Below are 17,500 nucleotides of genomic sequence, written 5' to 3' on the forward strand. Positions count from 1 at the left end.
TTAAAACACTCTCGCAATGACTCCCTGGAACCCATACCATAGATGGAGCGAATGGCCCTCTTTTGTAAAGTAAATATTGCCAAGTACGTATACGTATATACGTATATTTCTAAGTTAACTAGTAATACCAATAATCTATTTATGTCACTATTGTAAAACGTTGCATAGTAGTTGTGCTCCTAATCTTTTTGGGCGACCTCCATTAGAAAACAGGCTGATTACAGTACAATGCCAACAATGTAATGCTTTTTTAATTTAAATTACTTATCTATGGTATTAGGATAACGTACAATAACAAAATTACAATAATTATATTTAAACTTTCCTGTTAAATATAAATTAATTATATTATTAACAAGCAAGAGGTAAATACCTTTATTTGCCAAAAAATTATTCGTGTTAAGACCTGGTTAATTTTTATTATTATTATTAATGGGTTTGCGCTTGGTCTTACCTCACCTGATGGTAAATGATGGCAAGACCTAGGATGTAGCGTGCTCACCCAGAAGATATTTATTCACCATAGACTTGAAGAATCCGGGATTGTATTTCTCCGGGAACACGAACGCTGTGAAGTGTGTTCCACTCTTTGGCAGTGCATATTAAAAAAGACGATGCGAATATAATATAATAATATAAATAAAATTACAATAACAATTAAAACTGACAGTTCAAACGACGCAGTCGCAAGCTAAGCAGAGCATGTGTTATGGTTACTAGACAACAAGAAATACTTAGATACATTTTTTACACAGAAATCACCATTTCACATCGTTGACGAGTGAATCGTACAAACATATCGATTTTTGTATTTATATTTAGTTAAGATAAAATAATAATTCTTAAAATAATTCTTCTTCTCCCACTCTGTCCTTCTATCTTTCCCTCAATAAATTACTTTCTTAAATTCATCTTGCTGTTTTTCCTCGTCTACTTTCTATAACTGCCTTTTTACTTTCATATGTAACACCTTCTTTAAAATATTATCTTAATTTCTACGCAACACATGCCCATATCACGATAGACGATTACTATTTAACCTCTCTGATACCTATAATATATTCCAAAAATGAATATATATCTATTATTTGACTGCTCTTAGAAACAGCATGGCGCCGAATCTTCTAGAAAGCGAAATGTTACTTTAATGTAATGGAGTTCAATTGAACGCCAGTTGTGGCCGCAGACCAATATAAATATCGTACAAGTTAATTGATCAATTGAACTCGGAGGGTTGAACGAGTATAGATGTAATTGGATAAGACATCGTGATGGTCCCTCGTTAAAGAGACTGATGAATGACGCGTCAATAATTAAGCGTCGTATTAGTTTTTTTTTTAATTGGAACAACAAGCTGATCGTCTAACAGAAAGTGAAATGGCGCCTATATAAATCAACAGTACCTACCACGGATATAATATATAATAAAATGGTATTGTTGTATACCGTTTAATTTGACTGCCATATCTCACCCGTCAACCGAAACAGCTTAGAAAGAAGGACTAATATCTGTAACATAGTTAACGTACATATAATGATTTTAAAAACTGGTCACACAATTTCATCCAAAACATATTTTGTCGTGAGGATGGCGGGCTTATTTCAGCTTATTTCATGCAGAAGCATTTATCAATAGGTGACGCTGTTTCATTTATGGACACTCTCGTCCATAAACAAGAAAGAAAAAAATACAGTGCTTTAAGGAATCAAATATCCTCACCGTTGCTTCTCAATATATTTATGAAAATATCATGTATGCCAGGAAGAATATAGACAGTTTCAAAAGAGTTAGTGATTGCACTAATAAAAGCTTACGTAACAATAACAAACTGATTTTACCTAAATGTCGTTTGGCTAAAGTTAGTAATTCGTTTTATGGCAATTGCGTAAGGTTTTACAATAAAATACCAGAGTCTGTTATAAATCTGCCAGAAAAAAGATTTAAATGTCAAATAAAACACTTCCTTTGCAAAAAAGCTTACTATAAAATTGAAGAATTCGTTAACGATAATAATGTTTTTGTAGAAAAATTTTAAATACATAGCACTGACAATATTATCTGATTACACTAATAATGAGTGCGTAGCTATTTCTATGTTGATTGTCGCATGCCTCTTACTTGTTACACTGTAATTATTTATATAAAAAAAAACATCTATTAAAAAGAGCAACACACAAGTTTCTTGCTCATTCTTCTTGTGATGAATCTGCATTCTGAATGAGTGGTAGAATCAAAATATGACTATTCAAAAGTGCTTGTAATGAGTTTATTTGAATAAAGATTATTTCTATTTCTATTCCTATTTCTACAATTTATATATTGTGTTCCTTCTTATTATAAATATAATAGTGTAAGTAATACAATGTTTGCTCTATGTACACAATTTTTTTAAATACTTGGCAACTCTGGATCGATGTTACGCGATCTGAGTCTGGAACACCATCTGTCTATTGGCTGGTCAAGGCAAGTTCTGAAATAGCGGGAAACACAACTATAAGCGAGGACGACATGATGTTGGCAGCACGCTTTCCCGCCATAAGTGAATATACGTGGCACAGATTACAAATATGTTTTTTTATCAGAGACTAGCTAAGTAAAATAGTGATTCTATGGTAGATGCATTTTTATGAGATATTTTTCTAGAAAAGTTTATTAGGTATATTATATGTGTAAAATGTAAATAAATTGATCATAGAGCAAGTTTCTGTAGTAAAAATATCACAAAAGGTTTAAATGGTTAAGAATTTTTATTTTAGTGTTTATAAGATCTCTTAAAAGTATATATATTAGTGTGATACTCATATTTTTGTCATTTTAAGTGTATGATAGGCTCATAACGATATGCATATCAATAAGCAATGTTATTTTCTTATTTGAGTACATTCTGATACAATGCTGATAGCTCTATATTGCAACAAAATATACATATAAGAGTAAAAAAATAGGGTCTTCAATGTATACATCTAATGGATATAACTTACACTAACAAAACCTTTAATTTATTTAATGTATGTCAATACTACTCGCACTAAACTGTTTTTTTTTAATTACAAATAAAAAAGACGTATATCTAGCTCCGATGAAATATAAGAGTAATGAGTAAAACGTCTATTAAATTGTAGAATTTGACGTCACAGATACTTGGCAGTCTCATCATATTATACACAGATAAACAAGAATTTCGTACACGCGCGTCATTTTAAACCTAACGCCATAGAGTAAAAATAGTTTTTTTTCATAACTGCAAAGCAAAGGCATAGCTTCTATTTTGGTTGACAATGTCACCGTCTTAAGTGTTTCTAATGTATATTGTTTTATTACTGTACTTTGTTTTCAAGGATGACGGATATTAATATGAGAGGAATAAACACCTTAGTTCTCGGGAAATAACTGTTATGTTGCTATTTGAAATTTAAATTACAACTCGTCTGTTCAAGAACACTGAGATATGCAATGACTTCTCTTAACTGTTTTCTATTTATACCAATGCATCCGGTATCCTTATATGACGTCGTCTCAACATAAATCCGATTTTATTCTATAGTTATTTGTAAAAAAATCAGTTTATACTGTGATAAATATATAACCCTGGACAATTAACACAGCGCCATCGAGTCCCACGGTAAGCAGAGCTTGTGTTATGGGTACTAGACAACTAATACAAATACTTTTCTCCAAATACATTCATAATATATATATTATTTGTATAGAAAACGGCTAGACCGATATAATCATATTCATGAATACAAATGTTTGCATCGTGCGAAGAATCGAACCTGCGACTATCAGGAATAAAGCAATATGCATAACCGCTAGACTATCGAGGCTGTCCAAAATAATTTTCTATGATATGTTAAAAAAATATTTTAGAGTAATTCATATATTGTAGATATAGTGTAGTCTTAATAATCAAGTAATTATTATCTCTTACTGCAACAGGACGGTAAGGAAAACGAGTAACATAAAAAAACTCTACATAAAAAAATTAAATGACCTAAACGACTAATCGATTTTTAATTTTTTTGACAGTTATCAGAAGACGTGTTCGTCATCGGGTCTTCCGAATTATATTCAAATGGACTTTTAACATTTAAAGAAATGCAAGCCATACATAATCTAACTGTAGACTATCGATTAAAATTATTAAAAAGCATAAAACAATTCAATATCATTAAAATAACAATGTAAATTTTCCTAAAATATATAAAAAAATGTCATGTAACATTTAATATGTAAGGACCAATTTGACTTCTCTCTAACCGTGCGTTCTCATTGGTCAAAACAAAATAGCCCGCTCCTATTGGTCAAATCAAAAAGCGCGCGCATCTCTGGTTCCCTGTTTCATATTTCCATTCCTTTTCACGAAATCATTGTCACAGATTGCAGTAAAGTTTTTTTTTTCGGACTACTTTAGTGCTGTTGGCCGCAGCTGACCTACAGCTTCACCGGACGGTAGAGGTCGAGTGCAGATGGCACTCCAAACCCGCGGAAAGACTTATGGAGCGGCTGAAGGCCAACTCCCGCCTGACGGATATGACTTTAGTCTGAGGGCACCGCTAGGCTCCCTCAGACTAGTGTCAGACTAGGTTCCAACCTCGACTCAGGCTGTCGTAATATCGTTCCCCGTTTGAATTGGACGGGGGATCGATCGGTGCAGTAAAGTGTAAAGACAGATGTTATAAATAAAATCTTCGACACGTACCTATCTGTAATATATTACAATAATATAATTAAATTACATCATTACATTGCATATACAAGTCATAGTTCATAGTAGCAATTAATTATGTAGATAAATTTAATTTATTTTTAACAGATATTAATAATAATTATCAGTTTAATTATTATTAGTGTCAGGTTTTTGTTTAGTATTACATGACGCGATGTCTTTAACGAACTTTGAACTTATTATGATTCTTTTCTTGTCTGTCTTTCTCTTTGGTAAATTCTTATGTTTCGAACTAACCATTAGCGATTTTGTTTACATAATCTTTCTTCCTATATTTCACCCTCTTCCTGATGTTTTTGAATGGAAAAGAAAGCCAGTGGCAGTCTTCGTGGTGCGCTCTGCCTACGTCAAATTTTATTCAGATTATTTCAGTCATTTAGTCGTGAAATGGTCGAACAGACAGATAAACACATTTTTGCAATTACAATATTAGTATGTATTAATGTTGTTGGATTTGAAGTTGGATTCCTAATAACACCAATATAAAAAATACATAATAGCAGGTAGATAGTAATAAAACTGCACACGAATACACAATAGACATTATAGCAGCGTATACAGAGTTCCTCATGACTCGATTTAGAAAAAAAAAGGAACATATTTATCGAATAAAAACTGGAAATCAGTCACCGGAGACCAAATAAAAAGCATACAGAAACAGTTTTTTGTCTGTCTAGTCGCAAGAAATTCCATGCGTCTGCGAGGCGCGGGCGCGGCGCCAGGGGATTCGAGGTAAACATACGATTCAGATAAAAAAAATAGGTCACGTGCGAAATTCATTGCGTCATGAGTGTTCCTTACGTTGCCAATCCGTTCTTTTTTTAAATTTGTTTCTTTTTTTCATTTAGGTGCCAATACTATTAACAAAAGCAGGTCAATCATCGATCAATTTGAATCTGTTTAAACAAAAACTAAAATCGTAACCGGAAAGTGTACATGTATGTGAAGATACAGTGAGTATACTTTCGAGACGAGAATCGTGCGAGTTTCAATAGTAGCAACGAACGATATATAAAGGTAGACGCTTAATTTTATCCGTGATCATGATGGTAAAACTGGCTGAATATCGGATATCAATAAAAACAAATAAAACATGGTAGGATCTCAGATTAATACAAAAAAAAAGTTATTTTTGCATCTATACTATTTGTATAACTTGTTCTATTTTTTTATCTGGAATTAAAAACCTTAAAAATATTAACATTTATTCATTAAATTCTCGGAGAAAATATAAATCTATCTATATATAATCATTCGTTTACGTTCTTCGTCAGTGTGTAATAATATAATCAATAATGATAGACAAGTATAATAATAATATTCAATAGGTATTATTTATAATCTGTGGTATGATATATATATATGTATATATCCATTGGCAGTATAACTTATCGGTTTCTCGTTATAACACAACGATCCCTAACACTCACATTAGTGTTATTTCCGTACGGTACTCAAACAGCACGTGCTCGATAGATTGGCTGGCGTCATTGAGACCTACAATGGGTAGACTGGTAAATACTAATAGAATAAACTGGCGGGAAATAAAAATACAATGTATTCGATTTTTAAATTTAGCAGTATAGACAAAGTAGTATTTTTTTTGGCGCTCAATTATGCTAAAGAAATTTACACTAAAAACGTAGTGATTACTTTCTCAGTTATTTAGATTATACCGCACACTATGTAAATAAACAGTTCGTTTCAAGATTTGGTATTACCCATATGATACTGAAACCTGAAATGAACTGGTGTATGCTATTGAAATGGTGCTCTAAGAAAGTGGTTGCAAGGTTTCATATAAGTTTTATTCGAAGTGACGGAAGCCTGAGATACGAAAATAATAAATTAGGATTAAAGGGCGGGATTACACTTCTATGTATTCGATTTTTAAACTTATAATTATTCATACAACTTTTCTTTTTTTTTCGTTCAATGAAATGTAGCAGTTTTTTTTAATAAGCAAAGATCTTCATTCTATTCTTCTATATGACTATAGTTTGTTTGTTTGACTATAACTTAAATGCATTATGCCTTATGAGTTTACAGAAAAATATTAGTATTCAAAAATATTTATTTGTTCCATTTAGTTATCAAAGGCTTTGTCTGAAATAATAAAAAGCTCGATTATCAATTCTGTGTGCTACAATATTGAAGCCTGATAAGGTCGCTGTAGTAACGTTATCAGTAACGATTAATCTCAATACATCGGTAAATCGATACTGCAGAAATAGGTTGATACCTACACAACTGAATTATTACTAGTCTGAACTAGTATGAATTCCGATATGTAACTAGCTATCAATATTTATATGTCTATTTACATACGTCGGGGTATTTTTTTTTATCTGTATTTCTTTCTTCTCAAACATTACTCATGTTTAAAAAATAACAATAATTTCGGCCAAAATGAGCTTGTACAAAGTCAACTGCGTGGGTACCTTTGTGTCGTCTATTTCAGCCGCAGAATGTTTTGTTAGATCTGTATTGGTTAAAACTATATATATATATATAACCTGTGGATATCTGTATTGGTTTTACTATTATTAATTCATATTTATGTAATTAAATACATACTACATTGTGAAACAGACAGACAGACAGACAAAAATTGTAAAAAATGTTATTTTGGTATATGTATTGTATTTATATTCATATGTATGTAGTAAAAAATGGTTATTTCAATATTACAAACTGATACTCCAATTTTATTTGTATGTATAGATGTATACATGAACCAGAGGTACCGTTTTGAGATCAAAGAGGTAATAAAGCCGTTATATTAGGTATATAGAATTGATTTATGATTTATGTTAGTAATTTATGTTTCCTCTTTGTAAGATATGAGTTTCCTGTTGGTGAGGCAACTAATAGTAATAACAACCCTGAACAATTCACACAGCGCCATCTAGTCCCACACTAAGTAGAGCTTGTTACTAAGCACTTTTATAAATACACTAGCTGTCCCGGCAAACGTAGTTTTGCCTTAAAATAAAAAAAAAATTTAGGGGTGGACTACCCCTAACATTTAGGGGATGAAAAATAGATGTTGGCCGACTCTCAGACCTACTCAATACGCTCACAAAATTTCATGAGAATCGGTCAAGCCGTTTCGGAGGAGTATGGGAACGAAAACTGTGACACGAGAATTTTATATATAAGATAGACAATATCAGGTAAAAATTATATTATACATAAAATTTTTTTTTTGTGTTTATGTATTTAGATGACTGGTGACTTACCATCAGGTTTCCAGTCAGATATCTGTCATTCGTTCAAATAAAAAAAAATATTTATGTATTTTGGTAACTGTTGACCTACCAACAGTGGCCAGTCAGATTTCTGCCATTTCAATCAATTAAAAAAAATGTTGTTTATGTATTTTGGTGACTGTTGACTTACCATGAGGTGGGCAGACAGATATCTTTCAAATAAAAAAAAAACTAAAATATTACGTTATCTTTGTTTACAGGTACACGCATTAGAGGAGTTTGTTTACGATATTTCCTAAACAGGAGTGTAATAATTGTAAGTTTCAATATTTTGGATATAAATTGAATTTTTAGTATAAACTAGTTTCGCTTATACCTCGGGTTTGCATGTATACCAGTAGATCTGAGCGAGTATGAATCCATACTAATAAATCTGAAAGTTTGTCTGTCTGTAAGTTTGTTTGGGTTTTACGGAGAAACGACTGAATGGATTTTTATAAAATGTCACATGACGATATGTTTCCAGATTATATTCTTTTTTCATTTTATTCTTCCTTATATTCTTTCTTTCTTTTATTCTGTTTAATATCTGGAAAGGAGTGAATAATAAAATAAGAAGAGTTCCGGATGAAGCTTTCTAAGTCATAGTGAAAACTGTACCCAAGTCTGCTGTATAGTTTAGGAGAAGTAAGCAGAAAAACAGACAGACGAAAAATGCAACTATGCTTTATACTATTTATAAATGGACATTGCAAAAAATAAATTAACACTATATAAAATTGGATGTCAAAAATATGGCTTTGTTTGTTATGAAACCTTATTGGTAAGAATGCTTGTGTGTGAATTTATCTCGCTATATCATAAACGCGAAAGTTTGTGAGTATGGATGGATGGATGGACGGATGTTTGGTACTCTTTCATGCAAAAACCTACTGAACGGACTTTGATGAAACTTTACAGTAATATAGCTTATACGTCGGAATAACACCTTGGGTATAATTTAAAAAGATATTATATAAATTTGGTAAATTGTCAAGTAAGTGTCCATATGAATTTGGTAAATTTTCAAAAAAAATAATATTTTATAATAATATTTTATATATTTGGTATAATTGTGAAATTTGGTAAATTGTCAAGTAAGTGTCCATGTGTCCATATGTAGTTGCGTTAAGCTGGATATTGATTTAGGTTATATTTATATTTATATATACATATATTGTTACAGTTATATACATATTTGCTCATTAATATACATATAATTTATATATATTTTTAAGATTATGAACTACTAGCCTACATCTAAATTACACTTACTAGATATTTATCATTATAATTTGCTCAATTTACATAATATCTTTTTAAATTATAACCTTTGTGTTATTCTGATGTATAAGCTATATTACTGTAAAGTTTCATTAAAATACGTTTAGTAGTTTTAAGTAACAAACATCCATACATATTCACAACCTTTCGCATTTTTAATATTACTAAGATATATTATTCTGATGTAGAAGCTATATTAGTGCAAAGTTTCATCAAAATCCGTTCAGTTGTTTTTGCGTGAAAGAGTAACAAACATCCATCCATATTCACAAACTTTCGCATTTATAATATTACTAAGATATATTATTCTGATGTATTAGCTATATTAGTGCAAAGTTTCATCAAAATATTTCAGTAGTGCGTGAAAGAGTACCATCTCTCATCTTTACTCACAAACTTTATAATATTAATAAGATTCTGTTCAACACAGTTAAACCTTGGCAGTAGGTATTATAAATGCAGTTTAGCATGGGTATGCATACGTAATTACTGGGAACGGTGTTGTGCAACAACCACTGCACATCCGTTCATACTCAACAATGGTATGTTTAATACAGGCTCATTACACCTATTGTATGACAGAAATATGTTATACAATTGTAATAATCTATACGTGTAACAAAATTGGAGTGTCTGTTTGTAATATTGAAATAACCGTCTTTTACTACATGCATATGAATATAAATACCGTACATACACCAAAATTGCAATTTTTGTCTGTCTGTCTGTTTGTTCCGGCTAATCTTTGAAATGGCTGGACCGATTTTGACGGGATTTTTTCTGGCAGATACCTGATGTAATAAGGAATAACTTAGGATACTTTTATTTTAGAAAAATAAAGTTAAATTCCACACGGACGAAGTCGCGGGCACAACTAGTATTCTTGTTCCGGCTAATCTTTGAAATGGCTGGACCGATTTTGACGGGTTGTTTCCTGGCAGGTAGCTGATGTAATAAGGATTAACTTAGGCTACTTTTTTTTAGAAAAATAAAGTTAATTCCATGCGGACGAAGTCGCGGGTACAGCTAGTTGTAATATATAACAACAGCTGTGTATGGAAACGATATTGTTATAAAACCTTGTTTATTATGACTTATAAAGTACATACAGTTGGCAAGAATTGTTGGATTTGTATTTGTAGAATGTAATTGTTTGGCTGAAAGGAGATTTCCAGGGCCGTAAAATATTTAATAAAAAAAAATATATATATTCTTAGTTTTATTATTATATATATTGTTACCTCTATTATAATTATTTTGTTTTTTATTTTTATATTTGATGTACATATTAATTTATATAATTATTTTATTTATTTATTTATTTAACTTTAATGCACACAATATAATATATAGTATAGTACATTTGGCGGAGTTAACACCATGCGGAATTTTCTACCAGTCAACCATAGGTGGTGCAGAGAATAATTGTTGGTGGTGCAAAATTATAAACATAAACAAAATATAAACAGAACAAAAATATATATATATATATATAAACTTAAGAGATACAATAATATATAACATAAATATATACAAATATACACATATATATGCAATAAACTTAAATATATACCATATAGTCTGACAGTCACAGAACTAAAGAGAGTTAAATGGAAAAAAGTGAATTCAGAGACGAGAGAAAGTTATAAATTCAAATAATATTCCCGTAGTTTATTCTTTCTGTGAGAAGAACAATAAAGTGTTTTTCATTCATTCATTCATTCTTAATTTAAATATTTTAAAGAATATACGTATAGTACGATCTCGGTGGTCGAGTTTAGTACACCTTACTTTCAATGGTCATGGTCGCGGGTTTTTTTCCTCGCACAGTAGGGGAGCAGGGGGCACATTGTTACAATTTTTATATAAATGTTAATATGACAAAAGCTATGAAACAAATTATACATTGAGTTTTGAGGTGAGAATTGTCTTTGTTTGTTTGTACAGTACATACATTTAAAATAAAAGGATGCAGCGATCTTAAGAAATAAATTGAACAATGGCGGACTTATCTCAAATGAGGGATTTCGTCGTCAACCTTTGAATGACTTTATGACCTGTGATTGTTTGTAGCGGTCTGGGTTTTCTATGTGTATTAAATAAGTGTTTACAAATAAAAATGTTTCTATGTATTTATATCTAATATGTATATAAAAACGTCCGACTTATTATGTAGCTCATTTATTCTCAACTGTCAGAATCAAAAACAAATGAATATATTTTCTTTAGAAGAAAACACAAATACATTTTCTTAATATGAAAAGAGGTTTACATACACATCAATATCACTTGTACTTGAGAACTCATAATACAATCTCTGATTAGCTTAGGAATAGATGGCGTTGTGTGAGTTGTCTTGAGATATTACTATTATTGTTATACTAGCTGCTCCCGCGACTTCGTCCGCGTGGAATTTAACTTTATCTAAAATAAAAGTAGCCTAAGTTACTTCTTATTAGATCAACGACCTGTCAAAAAAGTCCCATCAAAATCGGTCCAGCCATTTCAGAGATTAGCCGGAACAAACAGACAGACAGACAAAAATTGTAATATATGCATGTAGTAAAAAACGGTTATTTCAATAATACAAACAGACACTCCAATTCGATTTATATGTACATATATAATACAAAACTACCATAGATATACTCCATACCATAAGTAGTTTATGGTGCTGTTTGAGTAGGTAGGTTACGGATTTTTTTTAATGAATTATTACGGAGTTATGCTCCCGACTGCTCTAATGATTTTCGCTTTTCGCTGGCGGGGCACCAGTGGTGGATGATAGGATGAGCATGAGGTTTGGTCAGTTAGCCTATAGTAACTTATTCACTTTGAATATTTCCACGGTCTGGTTGACCTCTACGCTGTAGATCTCTACCCCCAGGAAGCTTTTTTACAGGGGGAACCTCTTAGAGGTCAACATGACATAGTCCATTGTTAGTAATGTGATAATATTTTAAACAACCGTTCAAAATACATTTCACAAATATTACAGCTGGATTGCCAAGATCAAATTTGTCATATACCCCGTCTGGAGGTTTGCGTCTGCGCATAATTTTGGACGATTTCCAACTGTAGCTTCGTTTACCGGAATATTGTATTGCGTAAAACGTATAGGTTAATATAAAACGTAAAACGCGAGTGGTGTGTGCGCAATGGGATTGGACGCTGACGGTTTTTTTGTGTTCACTATGATGCTGATATTGTGGTAAATTTATATTAAAAAATTATTATATTTACTCATTTATTTCATAAAATAAGCTGGATTACGTAAATGTTACCTTTAAACCACGACAGCGGTAATACGCGAACAATCTAGAATTTTCTTTGTTTTAAATGGTTCATGAAATTGAATTCCTTGTGTTTTGATAAGACAAGTGATGCCACCTCTCGTACGTAATGGTAGGTACCTTCGAAAACCAGTGGCAAGTTCTCGTAAGTGCTGGTTTAGATTTATTATTTTAAATTATTATAACCCCTTGAAATGGTAATTTATGTACTAATTAATTAATTTTATTTGAGATATTGTGATAGATATCTTTTTAATTATAAAAAAATGTATTTTGATTTTGTGATATGGGTGTGACCGAAAGTTATAAAATAAGAACTAAATTTAGATAGAACATCCTTGAATTTGAAAATAAAATATTGAATGGAAAAATATTTAGTTACAATAATTATGACTCATTATACATACTCGATAGTTGATCAATTTAAATTTTAAATTTATTTTCTTCAGCAAATAGATATTTAAAAATAACTTCTTTCTTTGAGTACCTAATGTTAATATTTTTTTTATATATGCGTTACGTATATGTCTATATAGTTTTAGAATATTACCACAAAAGATAAACCCTTACTTATTAAAATAACTGTCTTTTATATTATCCTGTACAAATAAAAATAGACCTATAGCGAGATATATACGCATAAGTGTTAATTTAACTTTGACAAAATTTATGATAATAATGTTCTGATTCAATACTGATAGTTGCGATGTATATATATATTTTTTAAATAAACCAAATTTTTACTTAATCGCTGATAATGTTGCTATCTCTCTAATACCTAATATTAATATACAAGCCATAACAATAGAATCAAATTTACATTGTTATTTTTTTTATTTTCGTTTACTGTATATAATTATTTAATATCAAGTGATGATTAAGCGATTACATTCACAGATTACAGCAAAATCGAGTTATTGTCATAATCAAAATTAAATATTAAATCAGTGCAGAGTAACACGCGAAGACATCAACTTGTCTTTTACTCATCGGGATCTTTAAGTACTCATCTGAACATGGATATAACATACTTGCCGAGGTAATTACAATCCTAATTTTTGGTTCTTAGAGTCGGATTTGCAAAATCAAGCAATGTACCTACTTATTATTTAGTTAGACTTTACTTGCGGATTGTCCAAAATCAAGTTATTGTTATAATCAAAATTCAATTTTAAATGAGTGCCAAGTGACATGCGAAGAAACCAACTTGTCTTTTACTCATCGGGATCTTTAAGTACTCATCTGAACATGGATATAGCATACTTGCCGAGGTAATTACAATCCTAATGTTTGGTTCTTAGAGTCGGATTTGCAAAATCAAGCAAGGTATCTACTTCTTATTTAGTTATTGTCCAAAATCTAGTTATTTTTATAATCAAAATTAAATTTTAAATCAGTGCAAAGTAACACGCGAAGAAATCAACTTGTCTTTTACTCATCGGGATCATTAAGTACTCATCTGAACATGGATATAACATATTTGCCGAGGTAATTACAATCCTAATGTTTGGTCCAAAGAGTCGGATTTACAAAATCAAGCAAGGTACCTACTTATTTAGTTAGATTTACTTGCGGGTTGTCCAAAATCAAGTTATTGTAACTAATCAAATTTCAAATTTTGGCTTCAAAAATTACGAATATTTCCGTATTTTCATTCCCTATTTTATTTTAGCTAATGATATTTCCATACAATCTTCCATCTCCCCCCTCATCACCTGACGACCCTTCTTTCACACTAAAAAATAACCTATGTCCTTTATCAGGTTCTAGACTATCTTTGTACGAAATTACATTTAAATCGGTTCAGTAGTTGTGGCGTCAAATAATTATAAACAACCATCCATCATCCATCCATTCATCCACACTTACAAGCTTCCACATTCATAATATTAGAAAGATAGGGAAGAAATCTATACATCTATTGTTTCCAAGACATTCTCCGGTTAGTGCACTCGCTTATCTATACGGCTTACAACTGCAATACCATTCACGATTAGATATGGACAATCTATTGCCAATTAGATACATTTGATCGATTCGCGTCTACCATATCAATGGAGTCATACGGGGATTTTTTTATTGTTACCGCTTTCATGAGTTCAACTATGTAAATATTATCTTATATGTGGTTCAACAAAGAAAAATGTACGTTTTTTTTTTCATATGTTTTCAAATTTCTTCTTGTCTTAAATATCATAAATTTATATATATGTGTATATAGTTAATCTACACTAATATTATAAAGCTGAAGTGTTTGAAGGCACTAATCTCAGGAACTACTGGTTCGAATAGAGAAATTCGTTTTGAGTTGCATAGCCCATTCGTCGAGGAAGGCTTTAAGCTATATAACATTACGCTACGACCAATAGAAGCGAAGCATTAGTGGAAAATATTGCAAAAACGGGAAAATATTCGTATATGCGGGCTTCCATTGCGTGCGCTGCGCGAGGTTGCGGGCACAGCTTGTTAATAAATAAGGTTATGTTAGGTTTTTTTTTAATGAGTAATAGGGGCTGCTTGGAAACCAGCCCTATATAGGTGCACCTCATTGAGGTTGTACTTATATCAGCAACAGCTGAGGCAGCTCCTATTGCCAACTTTGTATGTCATTTTTTATTTCTTATTTTGTATATTTTTTGTAATTTGATGTGTTATGTTGGTAATAAATGAATTATCTATCTATCTATCATATATATAATTGTCGTTAAAAGAAATGAATGTAACAAAACTCCTCCGACGCCTTGACCGATTCTTATGAAAATTTAAGAAGCATATATATGTCTAGTGATACTTCTCAGTAATGTAACGATCGCACTAATGCGAACCTGCGACCTACTACTGGTCGATGACCAGAGTCAAGGCTGTTTGATCTAAGAAAGGTGCGGCATGTAAAACTCGATTCTGCTACTAGCAAATGGCTATAAATCTTATGCTACATTATAATTTTATCACGGGGACCAACATTTTTATACCCCTTTTTGAAATTATATGAAAATTACACGGACCGTTGAGTAAGAACGCTTCAATTAGAGTGCAAATAAAGAAAGAGAGCAGAGAGCAGAGAACAGAAATAATTTTAAAATATAAAATAATAAAAATAATAACCAAGGCCAATTTACATAGCGCCATCTAGTCCCAAGCTAAACAGAGTTTGTCTTATGGGTACTAGACTACTGATAAATTCATTTTATTTTGTAAATACATACCGTATTTACAAAAAAGTACTTGTATCAATCTGATTGTTTTCTATGTACACATTTTATGTATCGAACACAAGACGCTTAGTTTGGGAATAGATAGCGCTGTCTGAATTGTCCTGAGGTTATTATTCTTATGAATACAAATGTTTGTAATGTGCGAGGAATCGAATCAGCGATGGGTATAACTAACAAAACTATGTTTAAAGCTTTTATGTATCATACATGCTTTTAGTGTTATAATTTCTTAAGTTAGGTATAATACATGAAATACTTCCAACGTTATGAAGGCGTGAATAAAGTATATTTTATGCAAATAAAATCTACTAAAACCATTACTATCTTCCGTTACGCTTCGCTATTGTGTCAAGGCAACATTCGAGGACAAAAAATGGGGAATGGCCTCATCTATTTATAATTTCCATTAATCTTCAGGGAGGTTAATGTTTGAGTAAATCACTTTTCAGGCGCGTCCCGCAGTCATTAAACTTGTTCTTATTACAAATAAGACGGAGCGTATGCTTAATTGCTATCCTCGGTTGTAGGTACTATAAAGAGTTTATGTAGAGAGAGTGCAGACTTTGTTATGAGCAAAGTAAATTATGAATCATTAAAACGGCTTGAAAAAAAAAATGGAAACGGTTTGAAAGGTTTTTGTTTTTCGTACTACTCTAATGCTGTTAGCTACTGGGCTTTACAGCTTCACTGTACGGTAGGGGGCGAGTGCAGATGGTACTTGGTACTCCAAACACGTGGAAGGGCTTATGCGGAGCGAATGAAAGTCCAACTCCCGCCTGATGGAAACGAGTTTAGTTTTAGTCTAGGACACCTCTAGGGGTTCGAAACTTGGCTCAGGCCGTCGTAATTTTGTTTCCCGTTTGAACTGGACGGAGGTTGAAAGGTACATCATTTCAAAGTAACATTTGATGTTAATACATAAAAATTCCCAAAATTAATATCCGAACTCACCTCGGTTGAGTCCGATTAGTAATTAAATGAAGTAAAAAAATAGAAAATCGTGACGAGGCAAAACTGTTCCTTTGTGTATTAAGGTTTCGTATAAAATAGGCTGGGGGAATTACAATGAAATCACAGAATATTATTATGTTGTTAAATATGGGCATGGCCGTGTCATGTAAGGAGGGACGAGGATGATGTTTTAAGGAAAGTGTACATATGAACGTGGATGGATGGAAAGAGAGAGGACGCTCTAAAAAAAGATGGATGGATTGTGTCAAAGATGATAGGAATAAAAGGAGAGTATGCACAAATATTACGGCCGATGGAGATCAGTGGAAGAGAATGACATACTGCTCCGAGCCCAAATAATGGGATAAAAGCAAGGCAATGATGATACATGCTGACCAAAATATGAGAGGAATACCCTTCTCAATGCTGGGAAAATAATTAATTTTCTGAAAATTTACGATATACCACCTGCCCATCTTATAATTATTTTTTTAATCAAATTATAGATGACGTGGTGTAGATACTTTATTATTGATCTTTTGATTACCACCAATAAATGGCAGTTCATAAATTAACACGTACGAAGTCCTGAGCACAAGTATGTAATAAGACTACAATTTCTACTCCCACTAACGACCTGACGTTATCTTAATTTTAATAGTATTTGTAAAAGAAACTACTGATAACTCAAGTAGTTACCCACATATTGTTCCTACTGACATTATCTATGACATTGTCACAATTTGTGTACAAAGCAATTAATGTTTGCCTTTAAG

General features: G+C 31.7%; 1 protein-coding gene across 3 annotated transcripts in view; it reads left to right on the forward strand.

Moving 5' to 3' along the window:
• LOC131846246 (monocarboxylate transporter 14-like) overlaps positions 1-17,500 on the forward strand; it is a 52,690-nt gene that overhangs the window by 25,975 nt on the left and 9,215 nt on the right. Inside the window, exon 2 of one of the 3 annotated variants that reach the window (XM_059195503.1) lies at positions 8,203-8,258. The exons of 1 other annotated variant lie outside the window; for it this stretch is intronic. The gene's annotated coding sequence lies outside the window, so the exon portion shown is untranslated. Of the gene's footprint in view, positions 1-8,202; positions 8,259-12,391; positions 12,477-17,500 lie in introns of those variants that run through there. One more of the 3 variants, XM_059195504.1, reaches the window with a different exon arrangement.

The sequence above is a fragment of the Achroia grisella genome, unplaced genomic scaffold (genome assembly GCF_030625045.1).
Source record: "Achroia grisella isolate CSIRO2021 unplaced genomic scaffold, CSIRO_AGI_Agris_v1 utg509, whole genome shotgun sequence".
Classification (NCBI taxonomy): Eukaryota; Metazoa; Arthropoda; class Insecta; order Lepidoptera; family Pyralidae; genus Achroia; species Achroia grisella.